The 19,251-nt window shown below is 43.4% G+C and overlaps 1 protein-coding gene across 1 annotated transcript in view; it reads right to left on the bottom strand.

Moving 5' to 3' along the window:
• srgap2 (SLIT-ROBO Rho GTPase activating protein 2) overlaps positions 1-19,251 on the bottom strand; it is a 253,415-nt gene that overhangs the window by 160,067 nt on the left and 74,097 nt on the right. The window lies entirely within an intron of this gene.

The raw sequence follows: 19,251 nt of genomic DNA, 5'->3' as shown, positions 1-19,251 counted from the left end.
TTTTTGAACATGGTAAGAAAGTGAGATGATGATTTTTGGACAGACAATTTGAAACGACACGACACAGAGAATAGTCATGTGGAGATAGGTTAAGAGATCAAACTCAAAGGGGAGTTTTGGTGATTAACAGGTAAGGGCACAAGTAATATGTGGGATTGTATCGTGTTTCAGATCAAAATGTGTGCTTTTCCAATCTTGTGCATCCTCAAAGTTCTTTGTGGCGCTGAAGCTTCAGGACAAACTCTCTGTCTAACATCATCATTATTTGTTCAGCTTTTACCAATTGCCTTTGTCAGTTTGATAATTCAGAGACTCAGTAGCTCAGGTAGGAGGCTGTTAAACTGCAAATGTTTTTAATCCTAAAAAAAAGCCCAAGTTTACAATGCTTTTCCACAAGGTGGATAGAGTCAAAACTGTGATAAATCAGAGTAATACACGATTCAAAGAATAACAATAAAAAACCAAAGCAGCTGTGGATGCTGTAAATCAGAAACAAAAACAAAAGTTGCTGGAAAAGCTGGGAGTGAAGAAAGAGTGGACCAAGAGGATTCCCTCTTGCCCTTATCTACTATCCCACCAGCATCCCCATCCAGAAAATCATCAGACACCATTTCCATCATCTCTAGTGAGGTGCCACCACCACACACACATTTCCCTCTCCTCCCTTGTCTGCCTACTGCAGGGACCATTCCCTCTAGGACACCTTGGTGTACTCTTCCTTCACTCCTAATACCCCGTAAACCTCTCCCCTCCATAGCCCCTTGGCACCTTCCCCTACGACTGAATGTGTGACACATGCCAGTTTTCTCCCTCCCTCCTCAGTATCCAAGGCCCCAAACATACTTTCCATGTGAAAAAACACTTTACTTCCCACAATCTAGTCTACTGCTTTTGCTGCTCACAATGTGGTTGGTCTCCACTGCATTGGGTAAACGAAGCATAGACTGGATGACCGTGTCACAGAATATCTACATTCTGCCCGAAAAAAAGGCCCTGGGCTTCCAGTTGCCTGCCACTTCAACATATCAGCCTATTCCCTGGCCAACATTTCTGTCTCTGGCTTACTGCAGTGTTCCAGCAAAGCTCAATAGAAACTGAAAGAACAACACTTCATTTTCCACTTGGTGACCCTGCAGCCCTCCGGACTCAATGTTGAGTTCAATAATTTTAGGGCCTGAACTCTCCCACATCCTAACGCCTACTCCACACACCAGGCCCTGTTATCACATAGCCTGCCATTACATATTACCTATTTTTAGTCACGAAGAGTTAACAGATATTCACCCTCCTAGATAGATCGTTATCAACTCCTTTGTCTATCCAGCTGGTCTTCTTGCTCTTTGGGCTCTATCCTCAACTATTTTTTACTCCTTACCCCCTATTCCCACCCTATCTTCAGCATATAAACTGACATCTTCCTAACTACCATCACTCCTGCGGTCTCTGGACCTAAAACTCTGATTTCTCTTCACAGATGCTACCAGAACTGCTGAGCTTTTCCAACAGTTTCTGTTTTTGTAAAAGAACAGCAAGCCCAGCTTCTGACAATATGTAGAAGATAATACTGAGGCAAGGGACTTGCTCACAATTCAAGTGCACAGCAGGGAATGTGAGGGAGCTTCCATTTATATGAGGTGTCCGAAAGCACTTTAGCAGTAATGAAGTAGTTCTGAAGTGCAGATGGTGTTTAAATAGAGAAAGAGGACAGTCAATCTTTACCAGACAAAATCTCTTAAACAACAGATGAGATAAATGACGATTGTGGTCAGAGGCAATTTGGCTGGGGGAGGCGAGGAAAGGAGTGGATCAAGAGGCCTGAAGCCAAGTAAATTCTGAGAAAATAAACCTGTCAGGATTGGCTAACCACAAAGGAAAGAAAACTGAGAGGGGCAATACCTTTATAATTAATGATTTGATCATCTCTATCTTTGCCAGCTCATCCCAATCTGTTTTTATCCCTGTAACTTCCAATCCCATTCCCTGGGAGGTAGGTACTTATCCTGTGCTGTTCTAAATCAGTTAATCTATCACAGCAGGAACCCCGGACATCTGTTCCACAGATTCACCACTGAGGACATGTTACATTTTCTTTTAATCTTGAGCATTGTTTGATTGAATTTCAGTCATTTCCTCACTTTCTGCGTTGATAGCTTCAGTTAGAAACTGAGAAGTGACAACAGCTCCACCGTTAATGTAGGGAGAAGAGCGAATGTAATATAATTCAATAAAAACTGCACATGGTAAGAGGCGATATCTCCATCAATCCTGCCTCCACGAACTCAATGTCTTTGTTCTCAGGCTGTAATAGGGAGTGGCAAGGATGAAAGCTTTATTATTTCAAAAAGAGGCTGGAGGGCTCCCAAGTTCGAGGAATTGGAACCAAAATGCTCATTTACTCGAAGTCTTTTCAAACCGTTAACAGATCGTAAAGACACCTGGTCTGCAGAATACATTATGAAGAACTTAGGGGAAGCTTTCTAAAGGAATTTGGTGGAACGGAGAGTTTAGCGCACGGGAGGAATGAAGGGCTTCTGAGTGATGTGTGTTTAATAGCTACAACTGATTACACGTGGAATTCACATGTTGCTTTTCAGTGTCCAGTTGTTGGTGAATGATGGTTTTTGTCTGTATGCTTGAACAGTAACTTATTGTCACTTCAGTCAATGAATTACTAATGAACTAATTAAATAAATAAGATTAGAGAGATGTGGCTAGACAGATGGTACATCATGACTGCAGCATGTGGGAGTTTCTAGAGAGTACTAGGATCCCAGGCAGCAATGTGTGCAGCTCAAGCAACTTCAACATTACCAAGCTGGAGTCTGAGCTGTGGACATTGCAGGCATGAGGGAAGAGGTGAGTGGTCAGACATTTTGCTCCAGGAGGCAGTCACATCACTTTGTGAAGCAGAGAGTTGGTCAGTGGTCAAGGATTAGAGCGTGTGGTGGTGAGACAGGCAGGTGGAACAGGTAGTGATGGAGAAACCTCAACTCTCAACCTTGATCAACTGATGCAGGGAGTTTGCTGCTTGTGTGAATGAGAACAAAGATTATAAGACTTGACAAGCAAACAAACTAAACGTACCATTGTACAAGATGTTATTCCTGTGGTCGGTGAGGTGGGAGTGAGAATGAAAAGGACTATGCTAAATGATAGTCCAGTCAGGTGGTAGACACCATTCTATGTGGTTACAATCAGGAACATTAAAGTTTGAGAGCTACAAGGGTCCAGACTCGAAACGTCAGCTTTCCTGCTCCTCTGATGCTGCCTGGTCTGCTGTGTTCATCTAGCTCTACACCTTGTTATTTCAGACTCCAGCGTCAGAAGTTCCTACTATCTCAATAATGTTCTCCTGAGAGGGTCTGAAGTGTTCACATTTAAATTAAACACAGAATCTCAAAGGCAATAATACCTGGTTTGTTACCTGAGCCACAGAGACAACAATTAGCATCAGCAAGCTCATGGCCTCAGGTCTCCTCTGGCAGGACTATTTTCCTGCAGTGAGCATTCCGCTGTTGGCCTAAATGGTGGCGCTTGAAGCCACAATGTTTGACTCAGGGCCCAGTGAGTCATAAACCACCAAGTGAGCCAGAGCTGACAAACTCTCTGACAGCAGTGTTGACAAAACTTGAGGGAAGCAAATGGCTTGAGATTCTGGTGCACAAAAGCACTCTTTGTAAATTAAAATGCAGAGATAGTTTATAAAAAGATCTGAGTGGGTAGGGCTTACAAGCTAGAAATAGAGATGGACACAGTTTCTGATCTCACTGTCCCCTTCACCTTCCCCTGGCCTTCTGTTGCCTTTTTTTACTCACTCATGGGACAGAGACATCACTGCATGGGCCAGAATTCACTGTCCGCCCTATCTGGTTTTCCAACTTTCTTCAACAGCATTAACCCATCACTTTTCCACCTCTCTTCAGTCCCAAAGAGTAATCTTGGACTGAAAACTCTGCTTCTCTCTCTCTACAGCTGCTGCCAGACATGCTAAGTTTCTCTAACACTTTCTGTTTTTATTTCAGATTTCCATGATGCATATTACTTTGATTTTGGGACATATAATTTGTTAAAAAAAATCAAACTTCATTTTTATACTTTACTGGGCCCTGGTTGAACACCTATCACCTGTTAGATGACTTTGCCTTTGAACAAAAGTCAGAAAAGAACCATTAATGAAGAAAGTAGGGTGATTATAATTAGACACACCACACACCCGATGGGTTACAAGTTGTGCTAATTACACCAGAGAGGACACGGTAATGACCTACTCTGATGATTCCTCTGACTGATAGACAACCTGATGAACCTACACATGTTACTTGTGTTTAGGTAGATGTGAGAGATCCTGTCCTGAAACTGGAGGGACTTCATCCTCCAGAATATCTGGAAAGAACACTAACACACAAAACAATGCCCATTCATTCAATGTCCAACCGAGGCCCCTCCAATCGGATTATATATTCATCAGCTGAACAAGGGAGGGAGAGATGCAAGTGAAAATTGGGAGACAGACAATGCTAATGTGAGGAATATGCTAAAGGGAGGCTGAGGAGGGGGCTGTGGAATTAGGAAAATTGGTGGGGGTGGGGAATGGATTGCATGGAGATAGGGACAGTGAAGAAGGATTAAATAGAAGGAAAGGGCAAAGGTACCAGTTGAGAAGGCCCTGAAAACAAAAACAAACAGCATTTTTATAGCACTGTTCATAGCAACAAGAATTTCCAAAGGGTCTTGCAGCCAATGAAGAATTGCTGAAGGGTCATCACTGCTATAATGCAGCAAACACAGCAGTCAAGATACATACAGCACGCACCCCAACAGCAATGTGATAACAATCAGATATTCTGTTGATTGAGTAATGAATAGAGGGAAGGGAATTCTCCTGTTCTTCTTTACATTGTACCATGGTATCCCCATTTGAGAGGGTGAAAGGTCAGACTGGGCCTCAGTTTAACTTCTCAACTGAAACTTGGCACGTCTGACAGTGTGGCGCTCCGTCAGCGCTGACCCTCCGACAGTGCGGCGCTCCCTCAGTGCTGACCCACTGACAGTGCGGCACTCCCTCAGTATTGTATTAGAGATTTGGTCAACCTAGAATGTTGCAGTGTCATGTCTGGAATGGGGTTTGAACCTGATGTGTAAGGATGTGAAGGCCTAAAAGGGTTAACATTGGGGATTGCCTTAAGCTCCACCTATGATGGTGATATCAGATGGACATGTGGGCAGAGCAGTGAGACGTACCATCCAGATCCTTCTCATGGTCTCAGTAACAGCGTCTGTCACATCAGTGTAACCTGTAACTAGTCGTTAACATGCAATACACCACAGATTGTAACTGCCAGAGACCCTTCCAGTTAGAATGGCAAGTTGATTTCTTTGACCATACTGGCGCGAGCAGGTTATGAGGCTTCCTGCAGGTAGGGAGGGTGGTGTCAGCAACCCTCCCCCATAGACAGGTGGAGACTCTGTCTAACTGCACGTACACCAGGTGAACCTACACTGTTGGGCTGATCGGTTGTATATGGTAATAGTTCTGAAAGGGTTCATGTTCGAAACTTCACAGAATGGCCCAATCACAACGTGATATGGTGCAGCAGGCCAACTGGTCCATCCTGGCTGCAATGGCTCTATTCCCTCATGCCAATCTCCTGCTTTCCCTCATACGCCTGCACTAGTTTCCACCTGAATAACCTTCCAATCAACCCTTCCAATTCATGTACCCATCCAAGTGCCTTTTACATGTAATTGTGCCAGCTTTCTGGTAGCTCATTCCAAATACACACCACCCTCTGCATGAAAAAGTTATCCCTCAGTGCAGATATGGCATCTGGGACACAAATTGGTTGCTGCAGTGAGGCAGTTTGGGAGTGTTTGTACATTGTCAACTGTCTCTAAAATAACATCTCACTGAAGGTTTAAGGGCTCTTGTGGTGCAGTGGTAATGACTCGAACACAGGCCTCCTGGCTCAGAGACAAAGTCCCACCTGTTCCAGAAGTGTGTATTAACATCTCTAAACAGATTGATTAGGAAATTTCACACTGAAGGTTTCTTATCTCTCAATGGTGCAGGAGTGTGAGAGGCAACAACATCCTGGCAATAATATTTAGGTGTAGCTGTATCTTGTCCTGACAGGCGGGTTTAGAATGCTGGCCCACAACACAACTACATTCTCACTAGTAAGTGGAAACTAATCCCTTAATTGATGGGTTGACGTTAATATTAATGACTGGCTTCTGGCTGCAGGGGAATCCTGCTACAAAATGATAAAAACAAACAGGTCCTCTTCCCAGGCAGCCATTTTGAATTTTGCTGAATTTGGTGAAAAACCTAAAATGTTTGTGTAAATAAAATTAAATGGTTTTATAGCCACAGCTTCCTATGTTAGAAAAATCAAATGTGAACACTTCCATACAAAGTTCAATTTGCAACAAGATCTATTCTTGAGTTTGAAACCTTCCAATTGGAGCCACTATATCCTTCACAAAATAATTCTTCCCCCTCTAGCCTGACTGTTTGCTATTGAATGAAGGCGACATTGAGATTGATTCCTGACAAGTGCAGAGTTTAGCTGACCATGACAACACAGGGGTACAGAGAGAATTAGTATCTTTAAATAAAAGATAGGTGAGCAAAGCTGAGCTGTGCTGGGAGTGGGAGATGCAAAGGAGCGATCAGTGAGCACTGCTGATTCAGGAGATGACAAAACATCTCCAATGTCCACACTTGCATTATCTAATGCGCAGGATTAAACTCAAGTCTCTGTTTTGTTGTGTAGATCTAATTCATGGCTAATGGGCTTTGATATATAATTCTGTAGCTTTAAGAATAAACATTAAACTGTAGAAATTGGGTAAATACAACTGAAGCACGTGGAAACCTATTACAATAGAAACACTAAGGTCATGTTTTTCAAAGAGGTAAACAGATAAAACACTAGGATCAGAAACAGCTGGGGGGCTGGCTGAGCTGGAGATGAGGTGTCTACTCCACTTGTAATGAGCACAGTTCAGACAGATTATTTGTTCTGAAAGTTAAAGTTAAATTCGTTATAGTCTTTCAGTCGATGCTGAAAGCTTTAAACCCCATTTAATTCATCAGATTAGAGAAGAGCTTGGAAACTGAAGAATACATAGATGGCCGGTAATGGATAGCCTATGTTGAAATGGATGTGTGGGACATAGGAACATTCTCTGGTTTCAATTTACCCGTGGTGTTGCTGGGAAGATTGTTGCAGTGTGTAGCTGGGAGAATGATGAAGCAGAATTGGTGATCAGGCAACAAGAGTGTTGATTTTAGCAGACTTCAAGCATGCAGGGCTCAGGAAGACTCCCAGAGAGTGGAAAAAGATTAGGGGTAAAAAGAAAAACTCAGAAGCAGGCCTTACTTAATTCAGTGAAGAAAATTTGGAACCGAGAGAAATTCAGCAGCAGCTCGGGGAAGCCAGTTGCTTGGTGAAAGCCAAAATCACGTTCGTCATGAAATGTTTAGAAGCAGCTTCAGAAATCAGGAGAAACTTGGTACCAGGAGAAGAGATTTGACTTCCAACACGTGAGCAGTCATCAAGATGGTCTGAGTCAGTGAAACTTTGAGGGCATTTTAAAGGCTAGATCTTCAAAAGTGAAGTATTGGAATCCCTTGCGAAGGAGTCCTAATGAGATTTGGATAATGTATCTTGATTGCATCAGCTGTTTAAAGTCTAGTCCATGAGGCGCTTAACAACAATTTGTGTTCAATCTCTCAATCTCAGACTTACTTCATGTTAATCCTGAATGTTAGAATCTAAGTTTTATATGCACAATACAGTGTATATGACTTAAAATAATTACCTTACCTACTCAGGTCCTTATGTCTGCTTTGTACCAGCTTGTACAGTAAATATTAATTCTCTTTTCCATTTCAAATCAACCATGTAATACCGACACTTATTTTCCTACCTTGGTTCATTCATTTTATTCTCTAAAAGATTATGGTCTATCAAGTCACATCATAACAAAGCTCTAACAGTAGGAACAAAATAAATATGTCCGACAACCCGGGTTTTGAAATGATCATGATAGGAAATTGGCAATTGATATCAGCCCGAGGTGGGTAAACAGGAAGCCAGCCAGCAATACCGAAAGGTGTATTTCCATCTAATTATTGATTTGTGATAACAAGATGTAGAGCTGGATGAACACAGCTGGATGAACACAGCAGGCCAAGCAGCATCAGCGGGGCAGGGAAGCTGATGTTTCAGGCCTAGGCCCTTCTTCAGAGGAAGAGTGGGGTCTAGGCCCAAAACGACAGCTTTCCTGTCCCTCTAATGCTGCTTAGCCTGCTGTGTTCATCCAGCTCTACACCTTGTTATCTCAGATTCTCCAGCGTCTACACTTCTCACTATCTCTGAAACAATTATTGATTTGTTCCTGTTTTCATGGCTGCAATATTCAAGGTTCACCGACTCGGACTGAAGTTCAAACACCACTGATTGTGCATTTTATACTGTGCACATATCAGCACTGGACCTGAAAACATTAACTCTGTTTCTCTCTCCATAGAACGCTGCCTGGCTTGCTGTGTTTCTCCAGCATTCTCTCTTTTCATTTCAGAAACAGTGAAGTGTATGAAGAACAAAGCCATTGCTCGGGATTTTAGCAGCAGTTGAAGCTTTGGCAGCAACACAGGCAAAGCAATTATGGAGAATCATAGAATCCCTACAATCCGGATAGCAGCCGTTCACACCATCGAATCTGCTTTCTCTGGGCGATGGACAGAGATGGTATCAAGATGGAAACTCCACTCAGGGTCAAAGCGAGCTCTTGTTGCTGGAAAGAGGTTCAGACAGGTGGCCAAGTTGGGGGCAGAATTGATAAGGAAGAAAGGGTTTGTTCTGGGGTGAACTCTGTGGTTTCTGTCTTCCCAACATTTAATTGGACGAAATTGTCTTTGACAGCCCTGTGCCACTTTTGGGTCTTGGCATGTTCTCTTGTGTTAAATGTACAAGGTAAGGCCACGTCATGCTGCTAACAGTCTGGGTGGAGGGAAGGAGGGCACCGCGATTTAAATTCAAAATGATTAAAATAATACTTCCACAGACAGAAAGCTGAAAATAATTTGAACTGCATGTTCCATAGATTTGGTCTGCAGGCCAAAGGAGTACTAATTCCCTCCTTCTTCACCCCATCCCCCTCCACCAACATTTGTGTCATTAAGGAGTAAAGTGAAGAGACATCTCAGTGGTGCTGCAGGAGGACGGGTGGAATGTGAGAGACTGGGTTTGAGGTGGACTGCTCGGGTTTCCTAGTGTAAACTGCTGCAAGCCATACACAAAACCGAGACTATGGTTTTTGCTGTAAAACTAAATTAGGTGCAAGTCTGAGTGAAAACTACCAGACTGAAAACAGACTCAAAGCCACTGTATCTGCAGCTCAGCCTGTTAAGGATAAGACAGAAAGGAAGTCTGTCCAGGAACCACCTGTTTTCACTGGTTACCAGGCAATGCCATTGGGACAAGACTGGAACATTCCATGAAAGAGATGCCGGAGGACAGGAGTTACCTCTCCCTGAACTATATCACAGGTTTCTTCCTTTTCAAAAGGAATCAGTTTTATTGGAACATCATGGTTGACAAATGGGTTCTTGTACATTCCCAGCAATCTCTCTCAATGTCCGGTGACCAAGGTGAATTCTAATGGCCCAGCACACCTTCTTTAATCTTTCAAGGTCTTGCTGGCTGGGCCAGCAGTTTTGCCTATCCTTAACTTGAGAAAGTAGAGGTGAGCTGCCTTCTTGAACCACTGCAGTCCATGTGCTGTAGACAGGCCTGCAAGGCCGATAAGGAAGGGAATTCCGGGATTCTGACCCAGTGATACTGAAGGAATAGCACTACATTTCCAAGTTGGGATGGTGATTAACTTCCAGGGTTGGGGTTGGTCCTATGTGTCTGCTGTCCTTGTCCTTTTAGATGGAAGTGGTCATTGGAACATATATAAAGGGAGTGATCTTCAGCACAGAATTATCATTTCAATGTAATTATTAAACAGTGACCTCATCTGCTACGAACATCAGAAGGCAAGAGGATTCCAGTTGAATCCCAGAGTCATGTTCAATTAGCAGAATCTGCAATGTGGTCTGAAAATTCAAATCCAGTAAATGAAGTAGGTATGGTAGCCAATTCCACTAACCAATCTTTGAAAAGCTTTTAAAACTGCTCCACATTAATAAAACATAAGTACAATAAACAGTGCTCGGGGATTCCATGCAGAGGAAACATACACCTGCCCTTCTTCAGTAGACAGGTCATGGCCTTGACAGGCACAATTAAGCTCTGGAAGCAGAGTGTTTATAAATGGAGTAAGGACATCACCTATCTGCAGAACATTGAATGGAAAAGACAAAAAGAAACTTAAGTATTACCTCAAAGGTAGCAACTGACTGAAAATACATTTAGAACAAATATTGAGAAAATGCCAATCCTGTGAGGTAGAAATGGTTTACAACAATCAGCAAAAGACAAAAGCATTTGATGTTGGTTGAATTACGAGAACACACAATGGGAGGATTATTGTCGTAGAAGCAAGGAATTTGATGGGAGCATTTGTGTAACAGAGGGAGGAGCAATGATGGGAGTTAACACAGAAGCGGATTCAGGTTCAATAGGACAAATAATTTTTGCTCTGCTTTGTCCTTTGGTTTTCTAACAATACAAATTCATTCTGGGCGTTAATCCCTTTCACAGTGAGAGTCTGAAAGGCTGGTGTTAGCATTAGGCATTAGGAGAGGTGCATAAAAGAAGAAAATATCAAATCTGGAATCTCATTAAGGAATATTTCCACAATGTTTCCGACAAGTCAGCAGCGAGTGCAGCTCCTTTTGGTTTCAGCTGGGGAATTATTTCAGGACACTGTCTTTGATGGAAGGCAGAAATATAGGACACAGACATCCCAGAATGATTACAGCTCCTTTTAATACCATAGTGAGGACCAGAAAGGGGATTAAATGAATTTACAGAGAAATGCCGGGTTCAAAACACTTGTACCATGTGGCCAAGATTTGTCATTACTCACTCTCAAAGAACACCGGCAGAGCATGGGTGAAATGCAAAACCAAATGTTGATCAGGCTTAGCAACAGCATCAGCACAGTGAACAAATCAGAAAGCAGTATAAAAATCACCAGTACTGAACCAAATCTTCACCTCTAACCTGTCAATCAAGAGCTTGACTGTAAACACTCAGGAATTCAATTAAATCCAGCTTGGCACTAATTTGATCATTTAGCTGGCTCTGGGCCTCAAGAACAGAGTAAGAACATCCTGTCCCAGGGGAGTTTAACCTGATCCTCGCTGATAAAAACACAGAGACAAAACCCAGGTGTAAACAGCCAAACGTGTTCTGTGCAGACATGGAGAGCTCGACATAGTTCCGGTCATCACCAGGTGCTGAATTCTGTTCAAGGTTAATCCTTTGAGGATCTCAACCTGTTAGCCACTTTTCAGCTTCCAACGTAACAATGTAATGGAGCATGTGACACCTCAGTGGCTCTGTATCTAACCCCGTGCTGTCCCTGTCCTGGGAGGGTTTGTTGGGGACAGTGTAGAGAGAGTTTTTCCCAGTATCTGAGTTATGATGTAGTAGCTTGAATCTGGCACCAGTGACGAACATGTTTCATTCCTTGGCCTCAGGAGAAAGTACTCCTTTAAAAAATTGCTCTGATCAGTCTATCATGTTCATAACACCTATTGCATCCTCAAGATGTCCTTAGTGTTTTGCATGTAGTGAATTATTTTCTGAATTTCAGTCAATATGCACTGTGCTGTAATTGTTCTAAGTTCTATATTATCATATTGCCTATACTACCATTCCCATCGACAGCAATGAGGTAGAGGATCCACTCAATCTCTTTCTGTGAACTTTGCTGGAAGGGGAAGCACCAGCCGAGACAGGAGAACAGTCCAACTCTAAGTCAAAAAGTCTGTTTGCGCTCAACAGAGAGGTTCAAACTTTTAAATTCCATCTAAAATGGCATCTCCAACACAGAAGCAATTCCTTCAGACCACAGTGAGCTGTCAGTCAGTATCCATAAGTCATATGAGCACAGTGGGCCATTCAAACCATCAGGTCTGCTCAACCACTCAATGAAGATCATTGATAAGTCTCAATGGCCTCAACTTAATATTCCTGCTTTTTCAACATAACCCTTGATTACATTACTGATCAAAAATCTATCTATCTCAGCCTTGAATATACTACCAAGCTCAACTGGTCTCTGTGGTAAAGAATTCTATAGATTCACTACCCTCTGAGAGAAGAAATTTCTCATCTCTGTCTTAAATGGGTGATCACTTGCTCTAAGATTACACCCTCTAGTCTTAGACTCTTCCAGAAGGGGAAATAACCTCTCCATGTCTACCCTATTAAGTCCCTTAAGAGTCTTGGAGGTTTCAATAAGGTGTCCTCTCATTCTTCTAAATTCCAATGAGTACAAGCCCAACTTACTCAACCTCCCTTATATCGACTGGCCTTCCATTGCTGGGATCAACCGATTGACTTCTGAAAAAGGGTCTAGGGCCAAAACGTCAACTTTCCTGCTCCTCTGATGCTGATTGGCCTGCTGTGTTCATCCAGCTCTACACCTTGTTATCAACCGAGTGAACCTCCTTTGGACCGCCTTCAATGCCAGTCTCTGTCGCCTGAGAGAAGAGATTGAAACTCTTCACCATATTACTGGTGTAGTCGTACTACTGCCTTGTATACTTTTAGAAAGACCTCCCTCATTTTACTTCCATTCCCTTTGAAATAATAGCCAACTTTCCATTTGCCTTTTACCTGCTGAACATGTATGTTAGCTTCCTGTGATTCACACACAAGGATTCCCAAAAACCCTCTTGTGCTGTAGCTTTCTGCAGTCTTTCCCCATTTTAAAAATATTCAGCTTCTCCATTCTTCCTGCCAAAGTGCATAATCTCACATTTCATCCAATTATGTTCCATCTGTAAAGTTCCTGATGACTCACTTAACCTGTCTGAATTCCTCTGTAGACTCTTTGTTTCATTCTCACCATGTACCTTTCCACCTATTTTTGTGTCATCCACAAACTTGGTGACAGTATATTCACTTTGCTCATCCAAGTCATGAACACATATAGTAAATAATTGCAGCCTTAGCACTGATCCTTGTGGCACTTCGGAAGTTACAGGTTCCCATCCTGAAAATGCCCTGCTTTATCCTAACACTGTCTTCCATCAGTTAGCAAATCCTCTATCCATATCAGTATACCACCTCCAAACCAATGGGCCCTTATATATTAGGTTGCCTAGGTGTAGTACATTATGCAATGCCTTTTGAAATCCAGATGTATTACATCTAGTGGTTCTCTAGGTTATCCTGCATGTTGCCACCTCAAAATTCTAGCTACGCTGACTCGACCTGAACATATTATTATTTTTAATGTTCTGCTATCACATCTCACTAATAGACTACAACATTTTTCCAATGACATATATGTCATTAAAATACGGTCTTGCATTCACAATCTTCTGATTGGAAACTGCAACCACCCATTCAGTACAGGTACACAGTTTTGCAATTCTCATGCGAAGTGGCAGAACTGAAATGATAGACTTCTCCCGCATTGGAAATTCTAATGGCTCTCTGTTTCATCTGATCTTGTCTATCTTTTAACGACCAAAACATGCTGTTGCCAGTTGCTGCAATCGTTAAAAAAAGTGATTTCTGCTAGAAAACTGCCTCATTACTCAGAAGGTCAAGTAGCAATTCAGAGCATTGAGTACAGGAAGCAGGATGTCACGTGCGGCTGTGCGTGGCATTACTAAGGCCACATTTGGGGTACTGTGTCCAATTCTGATCGCCCCACTATAGGAAGCATATTATTAAACTGGAAAGAGTGGAAAAAAAACATGTAAAAAGATGTTACGAAGACTAGAGAGTTTGAGTTGTAAGGAAAGGCTGGGTAGGCTAGAAGATTTTCCCTGGAGTGCCAGAGGCTGAGGGATGACCTTATAGTGGTTTATAAAATCAAGAAAAGCATAGATAAGGTGAATAGCCAAGGGTAGAGGAGTACAAAACTGGATAGCACAGGTTTAAGGTGAGAGAGTTAAGATTTAAAAGGGACCCGAGGGGTAACTTTTTCACACAGAGGGTGGCACACGTATGGAACGAGCTGCCAGAAAAAGTGGTAGAGTTGGGCACAATTACAACATTTAAGAGACATGTGGATAGGTATATGGATAGGAAAGGTTTAGAGGGCTATGGGCCAAAGACAGGCAAACGGATCTAGCTCAGGGCAGGAAACCTGGTTCGTATGGATCAGTTGGGCCGAAGGGCCTGTTTCTGTGCTGTATGACTCTAATGGTCCCTCTTGTGGTCAAATAAGTGGAGCTATCCATTCTAATTGTGGGCTACCCAACCCATTTCATTTTTTCGTTACGTGAGATGTGTATGGTTTCACAGGCTGAATGGCCTCTTCTTCTGCTCATTATGTCTCACAAGACAATTCTGAAAATATTTGTTGTTTTTCTTTTGTGCTATGTCAGAATTGCTGGTTGGCCTGGCATTTATTGGCCACCTCTAGTGCCCCGTTGTGAAGATGGAAGTGAGCTGGCTTCTTGAACCACTGCAGTCCGTGATGTGTAGGTAGACCTACAATACTCTTAGGGAGGGAATTCTATGATTTTGACCCAATGACACTGAAGGAATGGTGATATATTTCCAAAGCTGGGATGGTGAGTGGCTTGGAGGGGAACTTGCAAGGGGTGATGTTCAAACGTATCTGCTGCCCCTGTCCTCCTAAATGGAAGTAGTTCTGGGTTTGGAAGATGCTGATTAAGGAGCCTTGGTGAATATCTGCAGGGTATCTTGTAGATGGCGCTCACGGCAGGTACTGGGCATCGGGGGTGGAGGGGGTGAATGTTAAAGGTGGTGGCTGGTATGTCATTCAAGTGGACTGCTTTGTCCTAGACGGTATCAAGCTTCTTGAATGTTTTTGGAACTGCACTCATCCAGGCAAGTGGGAAGTCAGGGGGTGCGTTATCCCCTGCAATATTCCTTGCATCTGACCTGCTCTTGTATCCAATTGTTAATATGGTGAGTCCAGTTCAGTTTCTGGTCAACGGTAACCCCCAGTATGTAGATAATGTCCTGGTAATGCCCTTGAATGCCAACAGGTGAAGGTGAGATTCTCTCATGTTAGAGATGGTCATAGCCTGGCATTTGTGTAGCACGAATGTTATATGTCACTTTTCAGCACAAACCCGGACATTTCCAGGTCTTGCTGCAGTTGAACATGGACTGCTTCAGTATCTGAGGAGATGGGAATGGTGCTGAACATTGTGCAATCATTGAAGAACATCCCCACTTCTGACCTTCTGATGGAGGGAAGGTCATTGATGAAGCAGCTGAAGATGAATGAATCCACCTGCAGATTGGAATCACCCATAACACAAATGGTTGGCTGTTTTCAAGCACTGAGTTCAGATTTACAAATTCATACAGTACAGAATAGGTCCTTTGGCCCATCAAATCCATACTGCTAAAAATATGCAACTACTTGTACCAGTGTCACTTTCCTGAAATAGGCCCAAAACACATTTCAAATGCTCAGAGATAGGAAGAACTACAGATGCTGGAGTCAGAGACAACACAGTGTGGAGCTGGAGGAACACAGCAGGCCAGGCAGCATCATAGGAGCAGGAAAGCTGACATTTCAGGTCGGTACCCTTCTTCAGAACTCATCCAAAATGCTCATCCTAGTGCTTTTTGAAGTTTGTAAGGTTTTCTGCCTCAAACCCCTTCCCAGGCAGTGCATTCCAGACTCCCTCCATAACACTTTGGGTGAAAAACATTTTCCCCAAAACCCTTTCAAACCTCCTGCTGTTCACTTTAAGTCATGCCCCTTTGTTATTGGCCCTTTCACTAAGGGGAACAGCTGCCTTCTGTTCATCTGATCCATGCTCGTCCTGTCACCTGTATCAAACTCTCCTCTCAAGTTCCTGTACTTCAAAGAAAACAACCCAAGCTTATCCAGCCTCTCTTCAATGCTAGAATGCTGCATCGCAGGCAACATCCATTGCATCTCTTCCTCCTACTATTGGTGTAAAAAGTCTTTTATATGTGGCTGCCTGGGTATCACAACTGGCAATATCACCCGGTGCACGGCACAGCCTAAAATCAGACAGTTTATTTGTTACACACACACAAACATGCAATAAATGCACCAAGTCCAACAGTCCCCAACTCCCCGAGACTGACAGTCCTTTTCAGGCATGTCTCCAATATTCAGTTTTGAGGAGAGTTAGAGTCCAGGAATGTGGAATGAGTTACGAACCACAATCCATAGATTCTTGCTATGTCCACTGATCCCGCCACAATGAAAAATGCAATTTTTTTTGTGCACTGTAATCACACACCACTCCCCATCTCTGCCTTACCCCAACCTGCAATTAATTTGGGAACACTGTTCACAATTCTCGTCATTAGTATGTTTTACAGTTCCAAGAAATAAGTCAAACGCCATGGATGTTTTAAATTGTGACTGGTTTATAAAGTTCAGACAGTTCAACAGAAGAAGCAAACAGATCTTAGTAGTGACTAGCTGAGTGGCATTACCGGTCAGACCCCAAGTTTCACACTGTACCAGCTAGAGGCAGGGTCACAGTTCGCCTCAGCACCCAGGGCTACAAAAATGGTGGTGGTGAGCAGAGGCGCGTGAGACACAATTGGAGAAAAAATAACATAGAATCCCACACTCTCACGTGAGTTTGGGGTGAGAACAGGTTTAAGCTCAACTGAACTTCCAGGCCCGCTCTTCCTGAGTCAAACAGGTGGGCATTTACCATCGTTGCCCTGAAAAGCAGGCACTTGGTAGCAATGCCAGAGGGCAGTCTCCAGCTGTACTGTGCTCCACTGAGTCACATCATGTAGGGGCAGGGGATAAATCACTTTACAAAACACACTGGCAAAAGTGGGTGTGGTTCTGTAATACATCCAACCAACATGTTATTTGTACACACATAGAAATTGCTGCTTTACAGGGATAGAGTGAGTCTATGTGGATTAACACCATCTGGAACAACACCATCTGGAGTAACTATACTCGCACAAATAGCTCAAAGTTACTCACACCAGAATCAAGAATTCTACAACTGTTCAGCTATGTCATCTGCATTGCCAAAGAGCATATTTCACATTTCAGCGCAGGCAGCTGCCATAAGAAGAACGTAGAACCCCTGTTCCGAGGAAGGGTCACCAGACCTGAAACATTAACTGTGATTTTTTTCTCACAGATGCTACCAGAACTGCTCAGCTTTTCCAGCAACTTCTGTTTTTGAAGCAATTTGCTTTGTCTGGAAAGTGTCGAGCTTCTTGTGTGTTGTTGGAGCTGCACCCATCCAGGCAAGTGGGGAGGATTCCATCCCACTCCTGACTTGATTTGTTGTATTGTGGCATCTAGATATCGTAGTGGGGACTAGCATTTGTTCCCATTCCTGAATGTCCTGAAACAGAGTGTCCTGCTCAGCCATTTCATTCAGCAGTTAAAAATTAACCACATATTTGTGGGTATGTAGTTATGTCAGCCCGACTGGGTAAGGACAGCAGATTGTGAGATAACATGGTGTGAAGCTGGATGAACACAGCAGGCCAAGCAGCATCAGAGGAACAGGAAAGCTTGTCGTTTCGGGTCGGGGCCCTAGTACAGAATCCGTACACTGTGGCAGCAGGCTATTCGATCCATCAAGTGATTTAGCTTTTATCAATAGAGGGATCGAGTTCCGGAACCAAGAGGTTATGCTGCAGCTGTACAAAACTCTGGTGCGGCCGCACTTGGAGTATTGCGTACAGCTCTGGTCACCGCATTATAAGAAGGATGTGGAAGGTCTGGAAAGGGTGCAGAGGAGATTTACTAGGATGTTGCCTGGAATGGAGGGAAGGTCTTACAAGGAAAGGCTGAGGGACTTGAGGCTGTTTTCATTAGAGAGAAGAAGGTTGAGAGGTGACTAAATTGAAACACATAAAATAATCAGAGGGCTAGATAGGGTGGATAGGGAAAGCCTTTTTCCTAGGATGGTGACGGCGAGCACGAGGGGGCATAGCTTTAAATTGAGGGGTGAAAGATATAGGACAGATGTCAGAGGTAGTTTCTTTACTCAGAGAGCAGTAAGCGAATGGAACGTTTTGTCTGCAACGGTAGTAGATTCACCAACTTTAAGTACATTTAAGTCATCATTGGACAAGCATATGGGCGTACATGGAATAGTGTAGAATAGATGGGCTTCAGATCGGTATGACAGGTCGGCACAACATCGAGGGCCGAAGGGCCTATACTGTGCTGTAATGTTCTATGTTCTATGTTCTAAGTCCACACCTAACTTCTGAAGACCATCTCCACCTAGACCAACCCAATCCCAGCCTATCCCTGTAACCCTACATTTCTCATGGCTAACCCACCTAGCCTGCACATTCCTGGACCCCACAGGCAATTTAGCATGGCCAATCCAATTAACCCGTACAGGTTTGAACTGTGGAAGGAAACTCATACAGACGGGGAGAATGTGAAAACTCCACACAGGCAGTTGCCGGAGGGTGGAATCGAACCTGGGTCCCTGGCGCTGTGAGGCAGCAGTGCTAAACACTGAGCCACCATGCACTAACACCCTGGAACTGCAATGCCTGCATGATATCCATGTTTACAGCCCTCCCAGTCTCAGACACAGCACATGGTTGAGGGAGGTAGGCTGTAGCAGATAGATGGATTGGGAGGAGGTGGAGCTCCCGAGATTATTCTGAGGGTAACACTGTACTTCCTAAAAAGCACAGTCTGCTCTGGTGCTCAACCAAAACCTTCACTTGCTAATTTTCCATATTGGAGCGTGACTCTGATCTCCCACAGCATGCACATACACCCTGTATACTTCCCATTCCCGGGGAGGTCAGGGGAAGTTGCTTAATAGTTTGCAAATTGGGAGATGCACATTTGGATTGGTTCTCCCAATGTGACTGGATTGAAATGGCCAAATAAACATTGAGCAACACACAGGACAAACATCTGTCAGGAGGCCAGTTTCAATGGGGAGCTCCGAGAGCGTGGAGTTCAATCAATTGGACTCTAGGTTGTTGCTGTGTATGGAGTTCAGTGAACGAGAGCACAGAACACATTTACATTCACCCGTCCCTGTCCAGAGACTCTCTGCGAGGCAACATTCATCATTCATAGGTACGGAATCAACTCAAAATCATTCAGTTGCATTTTCTTTTC

The sequence above is a fragment of the Stegostoma tigrinum genome, chromosome 21, assembly GCF_030684315.1.
Source record: "Stegostoma tigrinum isolate sSteTig4 chromosome 21, sSteTig4.hap1, whole genome shotgun sequence".
In the NCBI taxonomy this organism is placed as follows: Eukaryota; Metazoa; Chordata; class Chondrichthyes; order Orectolobiformes; family Stegostomatidae; genus Stegostoma; species Stegostoma tigrinum.
This window is presented reverse-complemented; position numbering and strand designations above follow the sequence as displayed.